The sequence below is a fragment of the Aegilops tauschii genome, chromosome 4 (assembly GCF_002575655.3).
Source record: "Aegilops tauschii subsp. strangulata cultivar AL8/78 chromosome 4, Aet v6.0, whole genome shotgun sequence".
In the NCBI taxonomy this organism is placed as follows: Eukaryota; Viridiplantae; Streptophyta; class Magnoliopsida; order Poales; family Poaceae; genus Aegilops; species Aegilops tauschii.
Window position 1 is genome coordinate 486046649 of NC_053038.3, and position 17872 is coordinate 486064520.

Below are 17872 nucleotides of genomic sequence, written 5' to 3' on the forward strand. Positions count from 1 at the left end.
TATTTAGTTGATTATTTTGGCAGATGATTAATAGATAAATCCTCATGTCAAGAAATTTATTTTAGAATTTTTGGAGTTCCAGAAGTATGCGTTTGATGCATATTACTTCAGACTGTTCTATTTTTGACAGATTCTGTTTTTCGTGTGTTGTTTGCTTATTTTGATGAATCTATGGCTAGTATCGGAGGTTATGAACCATAGAGAAGTTGGAATACAGTAGGTTTAACACCAATATAATTAAAGAATGAGTTCATTACAGTACCTTGAAGTGGTGTTTTGTTTTCTTTCGCTAACGGAGCTCACGAGATTTTCTGTTAAGTTTTGTGTTGTGAAGTTTTCAAGTTTTGGGTAAAGATTTGATGGATTATGGAACAAGAAGTGGCAACAGCCTAATCTTGGGGATGCCCAAGGCACCCCAAGGTAAAATCCAAGGACAACCAAAAAGCCTAAGCTTGGGGATGCCCCGGAAGGCATCCCCTCTTTTGTCTTCGTCCATCGGTAACTTTACTTGGAGCTATATTTTTATTCACCACATGATATGTGTTTTCCTTGGAGCATCTTGTATGATTTGAGTATTTGCTTTTTAGTTCACCACAATCATCCTTTCTGTACACACCTTTTGGGAGAGACACACATTAATCGGAATTTATTAGAATACTCTATGTGCTTCACTTATATCTTTTGAGCTAAACAGTTTTGCTCTAGTGCTTTACTTATATCTTTTAGAGCACGGTGGTGGTTTTATTTTATAGAAATTATTGATCTCTCATGCTTCACTTATATTATTTTGAGAGTCCCTTAGAACAGCATGGTAAGTTGAAAAAGTTTGAGATTACTAAAGTATGAAACAATTGCTTGGCTTTTCATCGGGGTTGTGCAAGATGAGAGCATTTTGTGTGACAAAAATGAAGCATAGCCAAACTATATGATTTTGTAGGGATGAGCTTTCTTTGGCTATGTTATTTTGAGAAGACATAATTGCTTGGTTAGTATGCTTGAAGTATTATTATTTTTATGTCAATATTAAACTTTTATCTTGAATCTTTCGGATCTGAACCTTCATGCCGCAATAAAGAAAATTACATTGAAGAATATGCTAGGTAGCATTCCACATCAAAAATTGTGTTTTTATCATTTACCTACTCGAGGACGAGCAGGAATTAAGCTTGGGGATGCTTGATACGTCTCCAACGTATCTATAAATTTTGATTGTTCCATGCTATTATATATTCTATTTTGGATGTTTAATGGGCTTTATTATACACTTTTATATTATTTTTGGGACTAACCTACTAACCCAAGGCCCAGTGCAAATTGCTGTTTTTTTGCCTATTTCAGTGTTTCGCAGAAAAGGAATATCAAACGGAGTCCAAACGGAATGAAACCTTCGGGAGCGTGATTTTTGGAACAAACGTGATCCAGAGGACTTGGAGTGGATGTCAAGAAATCAACGAGGAGGCCACGAGGCAGGGAGGCGCGCCTGCCCCCTGGGCGCGCCCCCACCCTCGTGGGCCCCTCGCAGCTCCACCGACCTACTTCTTCCTCCTATATATACCTACGTACCCCAAAACCATCCAGGAGCACCACGAAACCCTATTTCCATGTAACACCCCGGATGTAACTTTCCATATTTGTAACACCCCGGATGTAACTTTCCCTTCGTGGTCGGGTGTTGTCTTTCGTTTTGCATTTTTTTTCTTGTCATGCATCTCATATCATGTCATCATGTGCATTGCATTAGCATACGTGTTCGTCTCTTGCATCCGAGCATTTTCCCCGTTGTCCGTTTTGTAATCCGGCGCTCCCACCTCCTACGGCGCACCCCTCTTGTTTTCTTTTCGTGAGCGGGTGTTGAACGTTCTCGGAATGGACCGAGGCTTGTCAAGTGGCCTTGGTATACCACCGGTAGACCACCGGTCAAGTTTCATTCCATTTGAAGGTCGTTTGGTACTCCAACGGTTAACTGGGTAACCGCAGATGCCTTTTGTGTGTGCAGCAAAAACCCCTCTCCATGGGATTGAAGAAACAGCTCGATGAACAAGAGCGTCTGGGTTTGATCAGACCGAGTTCATCTCCATGGGGTTGTGGTGTTCTTTTTGTCGAGAAGAAGGATGGCACGGACCGACTTTGTGTCGACTACCGTCCATTGAACAAGAAGACAATCAAGAACAAGTATCCACTTCCCAACATCAATGAGCTATTCGAGCAACTCAAAGGTGCTAAAGTATTCTCGAAGCTTGACCTTCTTATGGGTTATCATCAAATTCGCATTCGTGAAGAAGATATTCCCAAGACAGCATTCAGAAGAAGCTTTGGTTCTTATGAATATACTGTCATGTCTTTCGGCCTTGTCAATGCTCCTCCAACATTCTCTCGGATGATGAATTTCATCTTCAATCCCTATACCAATGAATTCGTCCTGGTGTATCTCGATGATATGTTGGTTTTCTCCAAGAATAAGAAGGATCATGCCAAACATTTGCGATTGGTGCTCGACAAGCTCAGAGAGTATCAATTCTATGCGAAGTTCTCAAAATGTGAGTTTTGGCTTGATGAAGTTCTTTACCTTGGTCACATCATCTCTGCCAAGGGCATTGCTGTTAACCCCGAGAAGGTGTCCGCAATTGTGAATTGGGAACCTCCTCAGAATGTCAAGCAGCTCCGCAGTTTTCTTGGTCTTGCAAGCTATTGCCGAAGATTCGTTGATAATTTCTCTAAGATTGCAAAGCCTCTTTCAAACCTCCTCCAGAAGCATGTGAAGTATGTCTGGTCTCCTGAGTGTGACGTTGCTTTCAACACTCTCAAAGAGAAACTAGTCACAGCTCCTGTCTTAACTCCTCCTGATGAATCCAAGCCATTTGTAGTTTTCTGTGATGCTTCTCTCCAAGGTCTCGGTGCTGTGTTAATGCAAGAGAAGAAAGTTGTGGCCTATACCTCTCGTTAGTTGAAGCCCAATGAGAAGAACTACCCCACTCACGATATTGAGTTGGCGGCAGTTGTCCATGCGTTAATAACGTGGAGACATCTCTTGTTGGGAAGAAAAGTGGACATATTCACCGATCACAAGAGTCTCAAGTACATCTTCACTCAGCCCAACCTCAACCTCAGGCAGACTCGATGGGTCGAGATGATTCAAGAGTACAATCCGAGTATTGAATATACTCCAGGCAAGGCCAATGTCATTGCAGATGCTTTAAGCAGGAAGGCTTATTGCAACAGCTTAATTCTCAAGCCATTCCAACCGGATCTTTGTGAAGCTTTCCGCAAGCTGAATCTCCAAGTTGTCCCTCAAGGCTTTCTTGCCAACCTCGTAGTCTCTCCTACTTTGGAAGATCAAATTCGTGAGGCACAACTCCTGGATACCATGGTGAAGAAGGTGAAACGTGGTATCGACAAGGGTCTTTCCAAATACAAGTGCTATCGCATTGATGACAGAGACACTTTATTCTTCGAGGACCGGATTGTGGTTCCTAAAGGTGATCTAAGGAAAGTCATAATGAACGAGGCGCACAATTCTCTTCTTTCCATTCATCCTGGAAGTATGAAGATGTACCATGACCTCAAGCAGTCGTATTGGTGGACTCGAATGAAGCGAGAAATTGCTCAGTTCTTGAATGAATGTGATGTCTGTCGAAGAGTGAAAGCAGAACACCAACGACCAGCTGGTCTCCTCCAACCTCTTGCTATCCCAGAATGGAAGTTTGATCATATCGAAATGGACTTCGTGACTGGTTTTCCAAAGTCCAAGCGTGGAAATGATGCTATCTTCGTTGTCATCGACAAGCTTTCTAAAGTGGCTCATTTCCTTCCAATCAAAGAATCTATCACAGCAGCTCAGTTGGCAGAGCTATACACCTCCAAAATTGTCTCCTTGCACGGAATTCCACAATTGATTTCTTCAGATCGTGGAAGCATCTTCACTTCTAAGTTCTGGGACTCCTTCCAGAAGGCCATGGGCACAAACATTCGCTTCAGCACAGCTTTCCATCCTCAAACTAGTGGCCAAGTCGAGCGAGTCAATCAAACTATTGAAGATATGCTCAGGGCTTGTGTCATTTCCTTTGGCATGAAATGGGAAGATTGTCTTCCTACAACAACAGTTTCCAAGCAAGTTCGGGCAAGGCCCCATTCGAGATTCTCTATGGCAGAAAGTGTCGTACTCCTCTCAATTGGTCAGAGACTGGTGAACGCCAACTTCTTGGCAATGACTTAATCACTGAAGCTAAAGATATGTGTAAAGTCATCCGTGATAATCTCAAAGCCGCGCAATCGCGACAGAAGAGTTACTATTATAGTAAGCACCGTGATGTGGCTTTCGAGATCGGAGACCATGTCTACCTCCGCGTCTCTCCAATGAAAGGCACTCGTCGCTTCGGTATCAAAGGGAAGCTTGCCCCTAGATACGTGGGTCCATTCAAGATCATTGGCAAAAGAGGCGACCTCGCCTATCAACTTGAGCTTCCTTCTAACTTCGTGAACGTGCACGATGTGTTCCACGTGTCACAGCTTCGCAAGTGCTTCAAGACGCCTGAGCACACCATCAACTTCGAAGAGATTGACCTCCAACAAGATCTGTCTTATCATGAGCACCCCGTTGCTATTCTTGAAGGAACTGAGCGCAAGACTCGCAACAAGTCAATCAAATTTCTGAAAGTGAAGTGGTCGCACCATTCCGGCCGAGAAGCCACCTGGGAACGCGAGGACCACCTCCGTTCCGAATATCCGGAGTTCTTTCAGTCCTAGATCTCGGGACGAGATCTTCTCGTAGTGGTGGAGTGTTGTAACACCCCGGATGTAACTTTCCCTTCGTGGTCGGGTTTTGTCTTTCGTTTTGCATTTTGTCCTTGTCATGCATCTCATATCATGTCATCATGTGCATTGCATTAGCATACGTATTCGTCTCTTGCATCCGAGCATTTTCCCCGTTGTCCGTTTTGCAATCCGGCGCTCCCACCTCCTCCGGCGCACCCCTCTTGTTTTCTTTTCATGAGCGGGTGTTGAACGTTCTCGGAATGGACCGAGGCTTGTCAAGTGGCCTTGGTATACCACCGGTAGACCACGGTCAAGTTTCGTTCCATTTGGAGGTCGTTTGGTACTCCAACGGTTAACCGGGTAACCGCAGATGCCTTTTGTGTGTGCAGCAAAAACCCTCTCTAAACAGCCCAAAACCCACCTAACTCTCTTCCATGCTGTAGGTCGTTCGATCACACGATCGTGTGGGCGAAAACCGCACCTCATTTGGAGCCTCCTAGCTCCCTCTACCTATTTATATGCAACCCTCCCGAAAAACGTTCGCAGTCCAAACCCTAGCCATCTTCCTCTCCGCGGCCGGACGCGTCCAGCCGCCGCCGGACGAAGCCGCAGCCACCCCGCGTCCGCCACGTGGCGCCCGCCGCCGCCCGTACCGCGCCGGCCCGCGAAGCCCATCGCGAGCCCATCGGGCCCGTGCCTCCCCGTTCCTCCCGCGCCGCCGCCCGCTCGTCCCCCGCACGCCGCCGCCGCCTCCCGCCCGCGCGCCGCCGCCGCCGCGCGCCTGCCGCCTCCTCGGCGTCCGTGCCCGCGCCCGCCGGCGCCAGTCGCCGTCCGAGCTCGCCGCCGTCTCCCTCTCCCTCCTCTCCGCCGGCGCCGCCCCTCTCCGACTCCGGCCACAGCTCCGGCCGCCCCGTCGCCTCCTCTCCGGCGAGTCGCGCCGGCGCCCTACTCCAGATCCGTCGGGACACTGACTAGGGTTGACTTCCTCTTTCCCCATTTTTTCTCCAAGTCCGAATAATTTTACAGTATGTGCACCTGTTCATAGCATCGTACCTCTCTGCATATAGCTCCGTTTCACGTGTTTAATATATCTAAATGTTCGCCTCGTGATGCTCTACATTTTGTTCAATTGCACCATGTTCATTTGAGGTCATCTTGATGCCCATATCTCTGGTGCAAGAGTGCTAGTTGCTGTTATCTTCTGTTACTTAGCAGAACTTGGAGATTTGTTATTTTTGTTCCATTTAATCTATGCATCTTATGGGTATGAGCTCTACATGTGTTTTCTTGTATGCCATGCTATCTTTCTAGTGGTGTATGCCGTGTATTTTTGTGATCTCTGTGGTGACTAGCAAAAGCATGCAAACTAGGCCCCGTAATGTTTCTGATTTCAGGGACTGTGTGATTTCTCTGTGTCTTTGTCTGCAGTTATTTTGTTGCCATGGAAACTTGATGCTAAAGAGAGATCCATGCATATTTGGAGATGTTCAGTAAGGATGTTTTGTAGATAGTGTTGTAATTGTTACATTCCTGCCCTTGTTTGCAATTATGGAGTGCCATAGCATGACTCAATCTTGCTCTACTTTGGCTATAAAATATTTCTGGCAGATTGTTTACGTGTTATTCAATTTTGCCAAGCTTGTTGTAGTTGTTTCATGCATGCTATATACTTGCTCTTGCCATGGATAGCTTAATAAACATGCCATCTTGCTGTAGGTATGCTATTTTTGTCATGCATTGCTTTGTGGTGAGTGCATCAAGCTCACCAAGATGCCTTCATATTATTGTTTCTACCATGCTCTGTTTTCTGCCAAGTCTGAAACCTGTTAACGAAACTTGCTATGTTTACATGGTTGCCATCTTATCTTATGGTCCTTTTTGGCTTATGGTCAGTAAGGGACTTTTGTCATATGCATTTAGTATAATACTGCCATGCCTTGTTTTGCCATGTTAAGTTCCTGTAGCATGTTGATTTCGTGCTCTGAACATTTCTACCTGATGCTGTTTCAGGCATGTCCAGTAATTTCACCAAGTCTGTGAACCTGTTATCTTTTGCACTTTTGCCATGCTTGTTTGAGCTTGTTATGTTGTGATCTAGCCATAGCTCAGTGTTAATCTTTTGTCAAGCTTCTCCTGTAGATTACTTCCATATGCTTTGTTGCTATGTTGGAGTGCTGTAGCATTGTTACTTGTTGCTTTCTAAGTGCTATCATGCTGTTAATCGCAGATTCGTGTCATTTTTGTTTTGCTTGCCATTTGCAAACCGTGCATCCGTTTCCGGTGATCTTTATATCGATTTCGACCGAAATCATCTCATCTTTCCAGTGGCATGCTTGGTTTGCCAAGTTACTGCCTTGTTAATCATTTTCCTTCCGGAGCACGCATATGCATCGCATACAAAATCTTGCATATCATTCATGTATTGCATCATTTTGCTTGTGCATTTCCCGTGATTGATTGTGGTTCCGTTGCTTGTGTTCTTGTCTTGGGTAGAGCCGGGAGACGAGTTCATAAATGAGGAACCTGTTGAGTACGCTTACGAGGATCAAGCTCTCGACAACTCTGAGAACCTTGCAGGCAAGATGACCATACCCTCGAAATCACTTCTATCTTTGCTTGAATAAAACTCCTCCAGCAAGGCCCAACCTTGGTTTTACCATTTGCGACCTAAGCCTTTTCCCCCCCGGGTTTTCGCGAGCCCGAGGGTCATCTTTATTTTAACCCCCCCGGGCCAGTGCTCCTTCGAGTGTTGGTCCGAATCGAGCAGCCTGCGGGGCCACCTCGGGGAAACTCGAGGTCTGGTTTTACTCGTAGCTTGACTTATCCGGTGTGCCCTGAGAACGAGATATGTGCAGCTCCTATCGGGATTTGTCGGCACATTCGGGTGGCTTTGCTGGTCTTGTTTTACCATTGTCGAAATGTCTTGTAAACCGGGATTCCGAGACTGATCGGGTCTTTCCGGGAGAAGGTTTATCCTTCGTTGACCGTGAGAGCTTATGATGGGCTAAGTTGGGACACCCCTGCAGGGTATTATCTTTCGAAAGCCGTGCCTGCGATTATGCGGCAGATGGGAGAGTCAGATGGTCTCTTCTCGGCGGAGTCCGGGAAGTGAACACGGTCTGAGTTATGCATGACGTGAGTAGGAGTTTAGGATCACCTATTGGTCATTACTAGATGATGACTGTTCCGTTGCTTCTCTTCTCGCTCTATTTTGCGTACGTTAGCCACCATATATGCTTAGTGCCTGCTGCAGCTCCACCTCATTACACATCCTTTCCTACAAGCTTAAATAGTCTTGATCTCGCGGATGTGAGATTGCTGAGTCCTCGTGACTCACAGATTCTACCAAAACAGTTGCAGGTGCCGACGATGCCAGTGCAGATGATGGGATCGACCTCAAGTGGGAGTTCGATGAGGAACGTGGTCGTTACTATGTGTCGTTCCCTGATGATCAGTAGTGGAGCCCAGTTGGGACGATCGGGGATATAGTATTTGGGGTTGTCTTATTTTCTTTTGGATTTTGACCGTAGTCGGTCTATGTGTGTATTTTGGATGATGTATGGATTATATTTATGTATTGTGTGAAGTGGCGATTGTAAGCCAACTCTTTATCCGATTCTTGTTCATTACATGGGATTGTGTGAAGATGACCCTTCTTGCGACAAAACCACAATGCGGTTATGCCTCTAAGTCGTGCCTCGACACGTGGGAGATATAGCCGCATCGTGGGCGTTACATTCCACCACCGCAACCTTCTGTACCCGTGAGATCCCATCTTGGGGCCTTTTCGGGTGCTCCGCCGGAGGGGGAATCGATCACGGAGGGCTTCCACATCAACACCATAGCCTCTCCGATGATGTGTGAGTAGTTTCCCTCAGACCTTCGGGTCCATAGTTATCACTACAACAGAAACCCCCCTATACCAACGCATATCTGCCAACGGAATAATAGCATGTGTTGTTTGTTGAACTTCCCACCTCGCGCACTCCTCCCCGTTCCTTGGAAAAAGAGCTATAACCTCCCTGTACCCACCTTCCCCGCCTATACCTCGTGACCTGATACGTCTCCATCGTATCTACTTTTCCAAACACTTTTGCCCTTGTTTTGGACTCTAAGTGCATGATTTGAATGGAACTAACCCGGACTGACGCTGTTTTCAGCAGACTTTCCATGGTGTTATTTATGTGCAGAAACAAAAGTTCTCGGAATGACCTGAAACTCCACGGAACGTCTATTTGGAAATAATAAAAAATCCTTGCAAAAGATGAAGACCAGGGGGCCCACACCCTGTCCACGATGGTGGAGGGTGCGCCCCCTACCTCGTGGGCCCCCTGGAGCTCCTCCGACCTCAACTCCAACTCTATATATTTGCTTTCGGGGAGAAAAAAATCAGAGAGAAGAAATCATCGCGTTTTACGATACGGAGCCGCCGCCAAGCCCTAAAACCTCTCGGGAGGGCTGATCTGGAGTCCGTTCGGGGCTCCGGAGAGGGGGATTCGTCGCCGTCGTCATCAGCAACCATCCTCCATCACCAATTTCATGATGCTCACCGCCGTGCATGTGTAATTCCATCGTAGGATTGCTCGACAGTGATGGGTTAGACGAGATCTATCATGTAATCGAGTTAGTTTTGTTAGGGTTTGATCCCTAGTATCCACTATGTTCTGAGATTGATGTTGCTATGACTTTGCTATGCTTAATGCTTGTCACTAGGGCCCGAGTGCCATGATTTCAGATCTGAACCTATTATGTTTTCATGAATATATGTGAGTTCTTGATCCTATCTTGCAAGTCTATAGTCACCTACTATGTGTTATGATCCGGCAACCCCGAAGTGACAATAATCGGGACCACTCCCGGTGATGACCGTAGTTTGAGGAGTTCATGTATTCACTATGTGTTAATGCTTTGGTCTGGTACTCTATTAAAAGGAGGCCTTAATATCCCTTAGTTTCCATTAGGACCCCGCTGCCACGGGAGGGTAGGACAAAAGATGTCATGCAAGTTCTTTTCCATAAGCACGTATGACTATATTCGGAATACATGCCTACATTACATTGATGAATTGGAGCTAGTTCTGTGTCACCCTATGTTATGACTGTTACATGATGAACCGCATCCGGCATAATTCTCCATCACCGATCCAATGCCTACGAGCTTTTCACATATTGTTCCTCGCTTATTTACTTTTCCGTTGCTACTGTTACAATCACTACAAAATACCAAAAATACTACTTTTGTTACCGTTACCACTACTATCATATTACTTTGCTGCTAAATACTTTGCTGCAGATACTAAGTTATCCAGGTGTGGTTGAATTGACAACTCAACTACTAATACTTGAGAATATTCTTTGGCTCCCCTTGTGTCGAATCAATAAATTTGGGTTGAATACTCTACCCTCGAAAACTGTTGAGATCCCCTATACTTGTGGGTTATCAAGACTATTTTCTGGCGCCGTTGCCGGGGAGCATAGCTCTATTCTTTGAGTCACTTGGGATTTATATCTGCTGGTCACTATGAAGAACTTGAAAGACGCTAAGACAACAATTTATCCCTCAACTACGAGGGGAGGTAAGGAACTGCCATCTAGCTCTGCATTTGATTCACCTTCTGTTTTGAGTAAGTTTGCGACACCTAAACCTGCTTCTGCTATTTGTTCTGATATGTCGCATGTTATTGATGATGCCACTTCTGCTATGCATGATACTTATGATGAAACTACTTCTATGCTTGATACTACTGTGCCCCTTAGTGAATTTCTTGATGAACAAATTGCTAGGGCTAGAGAGAAAGAAATTATTGAAACTGATTATATTGATGAAAGTGATGATGAAAACTTGCCTGTTATTCCTGAGGGTTATATTTTTGATAAAGAAGCTTCTTTAGCTATTTTAGCTTGCAAAGATAGATATGAGCTCAAGAGATTATTAGCTAAATGGAATTAGCAATCTCTTAATGATAGAATGAGACCTGACCCTGCTTTTGCAACCTCACCTATCTGTGTTACCGATAAGGATTATGAATTCTCTATTGATCCTGATATAATTACTTTGGTTGAATCTGATCCTTTTCATGGTTATGAATCTGAAACTGTTGTGGCACATCTTACTAAATTAAATGATATAGCCACCCTGTTCACTAATGATGAGAGATCTCGCTACTTTTATATCCTTCAAATATTTCCGTTCTCATTAAAGGGTGATGCTAAGATATGGTTTAATTCTCTTGATCCTGGTTGTGTGCGTAGTCCCCAGGATATGATTTATTACTTCTCTGCTAAATATTTCCCTGCTCATAAGAAACAAGCTGCTTTGAGAGAAATATACAACTTCATGCAAATTGAAGAAGAGAGTCTCCCACAGGCTTCTCAAGTTACTGAATGCTTTGCCTGATCATCCTCTTAAGAAAAATGAAATACTTGATATCTTTTATAATGGACTAATCGATGCTTTCAGAGATTACCTGGATAGTTGTGCTAGTTCTGTTTTCAGGGAAAGAACACCGGATGAAGCTGAAATTTTATTGAATAATATGTTGACAAATGAAAATAATTGGACACTTCCTGAGCCAGCTCCTGAGCCTATTCCTAAACCAACTCCAAAGAAGAGAGGTGTTCTATTTCTCAGTCCTGAAGATATGCAAGAGGCAAAGAAATCTATGAAAGAAAAAGGTATTAAAGCTGAAGATGTTAAGAATTTACCTCCTATTGAAGAAATACATGGTCTTATTTTACCGCCTGTTGAAGAAACATATGATCTCAATCCTCCACCTATTGAAGAAACTCATGGTCTTGATAACCCGACACAGGTAGTAAAGGTAAATTCTCTCTATAGATATGATAAAGCTGAAATACCTCCTACTAAAATTGCTAGCCAATGCTTGGACGAGTTTGATAACTCTATGGTTAAGCAAGAAGATTTCAATGCTTATTTTGGTAGACAATTAAAACAAAATGCTTATATGATTGAACACTTGGGTGATTATATGGCTAATGTTAGAGGTGAACTTAAACTCATTAGTAAACATGCTTCTATGGTTACCACTCAAGTAGAACAAGTACTTAAGGCTCAAAATGATTTGCTCAATGAATTGAATAGTAAGAAAAATGATTATGCTGTTAGAGTGGCTACTAGAACTGGTAGAATGACTCAGGAACCTTTGTATCCTGAAGGCCACCCTAAGAGAATTGAGCAAGATTCTCAGAGAAATAATATTGATACACCTAGTTCTTCTAAAAAGAAGAAAAAGAAAAATGATAGGACTTTGCATGCTTCCAGTGAACCTATTGCTGAACCACTTGAGAATCCAAATGATATCTCTATTTCTGATGCTGAAACACAATCTGGTAATGAACATGAACCTAGTGAAAATGATAATGATGATGTTCATGATGATGCTCAACCTAGTAATGATAATGATGTAGAAATTGAACCTGCTGTTGATCTTGATAACCCACAATCAAAGAATCAACGTTATGATAAGAGAGACTTTCCTGCTAGGAAACATGGTAAAGAAAGGGAACCTTGGGTTCAGAAACCCATGCCTTTTCCTCCCAAACCATCCAAGAAAAAGGATGATGAGGATTTTGAGCGCTTTGCTGAAATGATTAGACCTATCTTTTTGCGTATGCGATTAACTGATATGCTCAAAATGAATCCTTATGCTAAGTATATGAAAGAAATTGTCACTAATAAAAGAAAGATACCGGAAGCTGAGATTTCCACCATGCTTGTTAATTATACTTTTAAGGGTGGAATACCTAAGAAACTAGGAGATCCAGGAGTACCTACTATACGATGCTCCATTAAAACAAACTATGTTAAAACTGCTTTATGTGATCTTGGAGCCGGTGTTAGTGTTATGACTCTCTCTTTATATCGTAGACTTGATTTGAATAAGTTGACACCTACTAAAATATCTTTGCAAATGGCTGATAAATCAACTTCAATACCTGTCAGTATTTGTGAGGATGTGCCTGTTGTAGTTGCAAACGTTACTATTTTAACGGACTTTGTTATTCTTGATATTCCCGAGGACGATAGTATGTCTATTATTCTTGGAAGACCTTTTTTGAATACTGCAGGGGCTGTTATTGATTGCAACAAAGGCAATGTCACTTTTCATGTTAATGGTAATGAGCATACGGTACACTTTCCGAGGAAACAACCTCAAGTTCATAGTATCAACTCTATTGCAAAATTTCCATCGATTATATTTGGAGGTTTTGAATTTCCTCTTCCTACTGTCAAGAAGAAATATGATATTCTTATTATTGGGGATGTGCATATCCCCATTGAGGTAACATAGTGTTATTCGAAATTTCTCCGGTTCCATGTTATTCGGAATGAGTTTATTAACAAGACCTGATCAACCTTGTTAGTGGATTCTTTTTGATGAGCATGAGATGGATGAAACTAGAAGGCACAACCTTCTGTACCCTCTTTCTACTTTCTGTTATTTAGTTGAAATAAAGTAAAAATAGTATTTTTCTGTCTGTTTGCTGATTTATCCATGCAATACAAAAATACCCCGAAAATAAAAGTTCTCCAAATGCCCTGAAAATGGAATATGATTTTTTCTGGAATATTTGAGAATATCTGGCACTGAGAACACAGCAGGAGGGGCAAGCACCTGGCCACGAGGGTGGAGGGCACGCCCTACCCCCTAGGGCGGGCCCCTGCCTCGTGGGCCCACGGTGGCCCTCCTCCACTTATTCCTGCACCCATACACTCCTTCTTCCTCCCACAAACACCAATATCCAGCTCAAGCACGAGTTCTAGCTCATTTTGCTGCGATTTTCGATCTCCTTGCTCAAAGCACCTCTCACAAAACTGCTTGGGGAGATTGTTCCTTGGTATGTGACTCCTCCATTGGTCCAATTAGTTTTTTCTCTAGTGCTTTATTCATTGCAAATTTGTGCTGCCTAGGTGACCATGTTCTTGAGCTTGCATGTCAAATTTATTTGGTTCCAAGTAGTTCTAATGCATGATATAGGCTCTAGGCACTTGTAGGAGTAGTTTCTATCAATTTTGTTGAGCTTGGTTCACTTTTGTTTGAAGTTACTAAAAATTTCAGAAATTTTTCAGCGGAAGAAATATGCTTAGGAAAATGTTCCAAGGTGGTTCTTCAAGGAAGCAAGGACCCAGGCTTGCAATGCGTGATGCTGACGAGGAGCCACCAAGGGACGCTCCAGTGCGGCCCTGTGAATGGCCTTCAGAAAATTTTATGGATCGAGCGGGAATCAAGGAAGAATTTAACGCATATTTGCATAACGCCGATCTTGTGAGCCTTGAAGCAGACAAATCCCGCCAGTACCACTATCTCACTAGTACATTTGTGAGGAGGTTTGAATTTTCATCTTCACGTAATTCCCCAACTGTCCTGTTTGATCTTTATGAAAAATCTTATACCATGGACTTAGAGGATTTTACTTCTGCCTGCAAACTTCCACAATGGGGTAGTGTTAGTGAACCCCGTAAATCTGAACTTAGAAACTTTCTTGCTGGTATAACCGTGGGGGAATCCAGAGATATAGCACAAGCTACTATAGGGAGCATTCACTTTCCTGCTATACATTATTTTGCTCTCTTCATAGGTAGGTGCATAAATGGTAAAGATGAAGCATGTCATATGTGTGTGCCTGACCTCAGTATTCTTAGGAGTGCTGTGTTAGGAGACCAAACTTATAACTTGGGAGCTATTGTTGCACGTAGGTTGCATAATAATAGATTTAATGGAGATTTCTTTGGTGGAATTTATGCAACCCGCTTAGCTGATTTTCTTGGTGTGGACGTTCGTGAGGATGACATTGAGTTGCCTCCTACTTATTTAGACTACAATTCTATGGTCTATCACCAGTTTGTCGAGAGGAATGAATCACCTCTCCGATATCGCTTAATCTTTGACAGATGTCATGCTTTCCGTATTACTCTCCCTGCTCCTGCCTTCTTTGATTATCAGGCAAAAGGAAGACATTTTATTACCAGAGAGGAGGCAGATGAGTACGAGAGGAGGGTGGAGGCAGCTCGCCGCCACGCTGCAGCTCAGGAGGCGATAACCGCTGCATCGCAGTACGACCCCAGCTACAACTATGGATATCCGCCAGGCCATCCGTGGCAATGAACCAACTTAGGCCAAAAGCCTATGCTTGGGGGAGCACGTATTTCCCATCGACATTACATTTATGTTTACGCACACTCATTGCTAGATGTCGGTGCTCATACTTTTTCACTGTAATATCCATGCTAGTTTATTTTCTTTTTCTTGCTTTCTTCTTGTGTGTTTGTTAAACCTTAAGAAAAACCAAAAAAATTAGTAATAGCTTCTATTTAGTTTACTTTTCTTGCCGTAGTAATAATAATTAAAAAAGAAAACCCAAAAAGATTTCCCGTTCTTCTTTTGCTTGTTGGGAGCTTTCCCGTGTAAATAGTTTTATTTCTTTTCTTTTCTTTGGGGGTCGATAGGAGAAGACCATGATTAAATTGTTGAAGTGGCTCTTATATGCATTATTGTCGATTTAACCAAGAGCCCATATTGCCTTGTCTTCTCCTATTTATTGAATGCTCGCAGATTCCAGCTTAGTCCAATGCACGTGCACTCTTATTATTATTCACATCATTCGGTCGTGCAAGTGAAAGGCAATTATGATGATAAATGATGGACTGACTGAGATGAGAAAAGCTGGTATGAACTCGACCTCTCTTGTTTTTGTAAATATGATGAGTTCATCGTTCCTGATTCAGCCTATTATGGATAAACATGTTTGCAATGACAATTAGAGATCATAGTTGCTCGTGCCATGCTTGATTAGCTATGAGTTATAATGGTTTACCTTGCGTGCCAACATGCTATTAAAATGGTTGTGATGTGGTATGATGGGGTGGTATCCTCCATTGAATGATTTAAGTGACTCGATTTGGCACATGTTCACACATGTAGTTGAAACAAATCAACATAGCCTTCACGATATTTATGTTCATGGTGGATTATATCCTTCTCATGCTTGCATCCAATGTTTATTAATTTTAATGCATGTTCATGACTGTTGTCGCTCTCTAGTTGGTCGCTTCCCAGTCTTTTGCTAGCCTTCACTTGTACTAAGCGGGAATACTGCTTGTGCATCCATTCCCTTAAACCCCAACGTTATTCCATATGAGTCCACTATACCTTCCTATATGCGGTATCTACCTGCCGTTCCAAGTAAATTTGTATGTGCCAAACTCTAAACCTTCAAATAAACATTCTGTTTTGTATGCTCGAATAGCTCATGTATCAACTAGGGCTGTCCGTATCTTCCATGTTAGGCAGGTTATTCTCAAGAGGAGTGGACTCCACTCCTCATTCACGAGAAAATGGCTGGTCACCGGGATGCCCAGTCCCGTGCTTTATGCAAACTAAATCAAAATAATTGCAAACAAAACTCCCCCTGGGACTGTTGAGTTGGAGACACTCGTTGTTTCGAGCAAGTCATGGATTGATGCTTGTTGGTGGAGGGGGAGTATAAACTTTACCATTCCATTTGGGAACCGCCTATAATGTGTGTAGCATGGAAGATATCGCCATCTCTTGGTTGCTATGTTGACAATGAAAGTATGCCGCTCAAAATATTATTTATCTCTATTTCAAAACCGAGCTCTGGCACCTCTACAAATCCCCGCTTCCCTCTGCGAAGGGCCTATCTATTTACTTTTATGTTGAGTCATCACCCTCTAATTTAAAAGCAGTAGCTGGAGAGCGCAGCTGTCATTTGCATTCATTACTATTAATTTATATTGGGTATGATTATGACTGGATCTCTTTTACCATGAATTACAATGTCTAGTCAGTCCTTGATCTTTAAAGGTGCTCTGCATTTATGTTTTGCGGTCTCAGAAAGGGCTAGCGAGATACCATCTTGTTATATCATATCATGATTGTTTTGAGAAAGTGTTGTCATCCGAGATTTATTATTATCGCTCGCTAGTTGATTATGCCATTGATATGAGTAAACATGAGACCTGAGAGTTATTGCAAATGTGGTTAGTCATAATCTTTGCTGAAAACTTGAATGCTGGCTTTACATATTTACAACAACAAGAGCAAACAGAGTTTGTAAAAGTTTTTCTTTATCACTTTCAGTTTGTCAACTGAATTGCTTGAGGACAAGCAAAGGTTTAAGCTTGGGGGAGTTGATATGTCTCCGTCGTATCTACTTTTGCAAACACTTTTGCCCTAATTTTGGACTCTAACTTGCATGATTTGAATGGAACTAACCCGGACTGACGCTGTTTTCAGCAGACTTTCCATGGTGTAATTTATGTGCAGAAACAAAAGTTCTCGGAATGACCTGAAACTCCACGGAACGTCTATTTGGAAATAATAAAAAATCCTTGCAAAAGATGAAGACCAGGGGGCCCACACCCTGTCCACGAGGGTGGAGGGCGCGCCCCCCTACCTCGTGGGCCCCCTGGAGCTCCTCCGACCTCAACTCCAACTCTATATATTTGCTTTCGGGGAGAAAAAAATCAGAGAGAAGAAATCATCGCGTTTTACGATATGGAGCCACCGCCAAGCCCTAAAACCTCTCGAGAGGGCTGATCTGGAGTCCGTTCGGGGCTCCGGAGAGGGGGATTCGTCGTTGTCGTCATCATCAACCATCCTCCATCACCAATTTCATGATGCTCACCGCCATGCATGAGTAATTCCATTGTAGGCTTGCTCGACGGTGATGGGTTGGACGAGATCTATCATGTAATCGAGTTAGTTTTGTTAGGGTTTGATCCCTAGTATCCATTATGTTCTGAGATTGATGTTGCTATGACTTTGCTATGCTTAATGCTTGTCACTAGGGCCCGAGTGCCATGATTTTAGATCTGAACCTATTATGTTTTCATGAATATATGTGAGTTCTTGATCCTATCTTGCAAGTCTATAGTCACCTACTATGTGTTATGATCCGGCAACCCCGAAGTGACAATAATCGGGACCACTCCCGGTGATGACCGTAGTTTGAGGAGTTCATGTATTCACTATGTGTTAATGCTTTGGTCCGGTACTCTATTAAAAGGAGGCCTTAGTATCCCTTAGTTTCCATTAGGACCCCGCTGCCACGGGAGGGTAGGACAAAAGATGTCATGC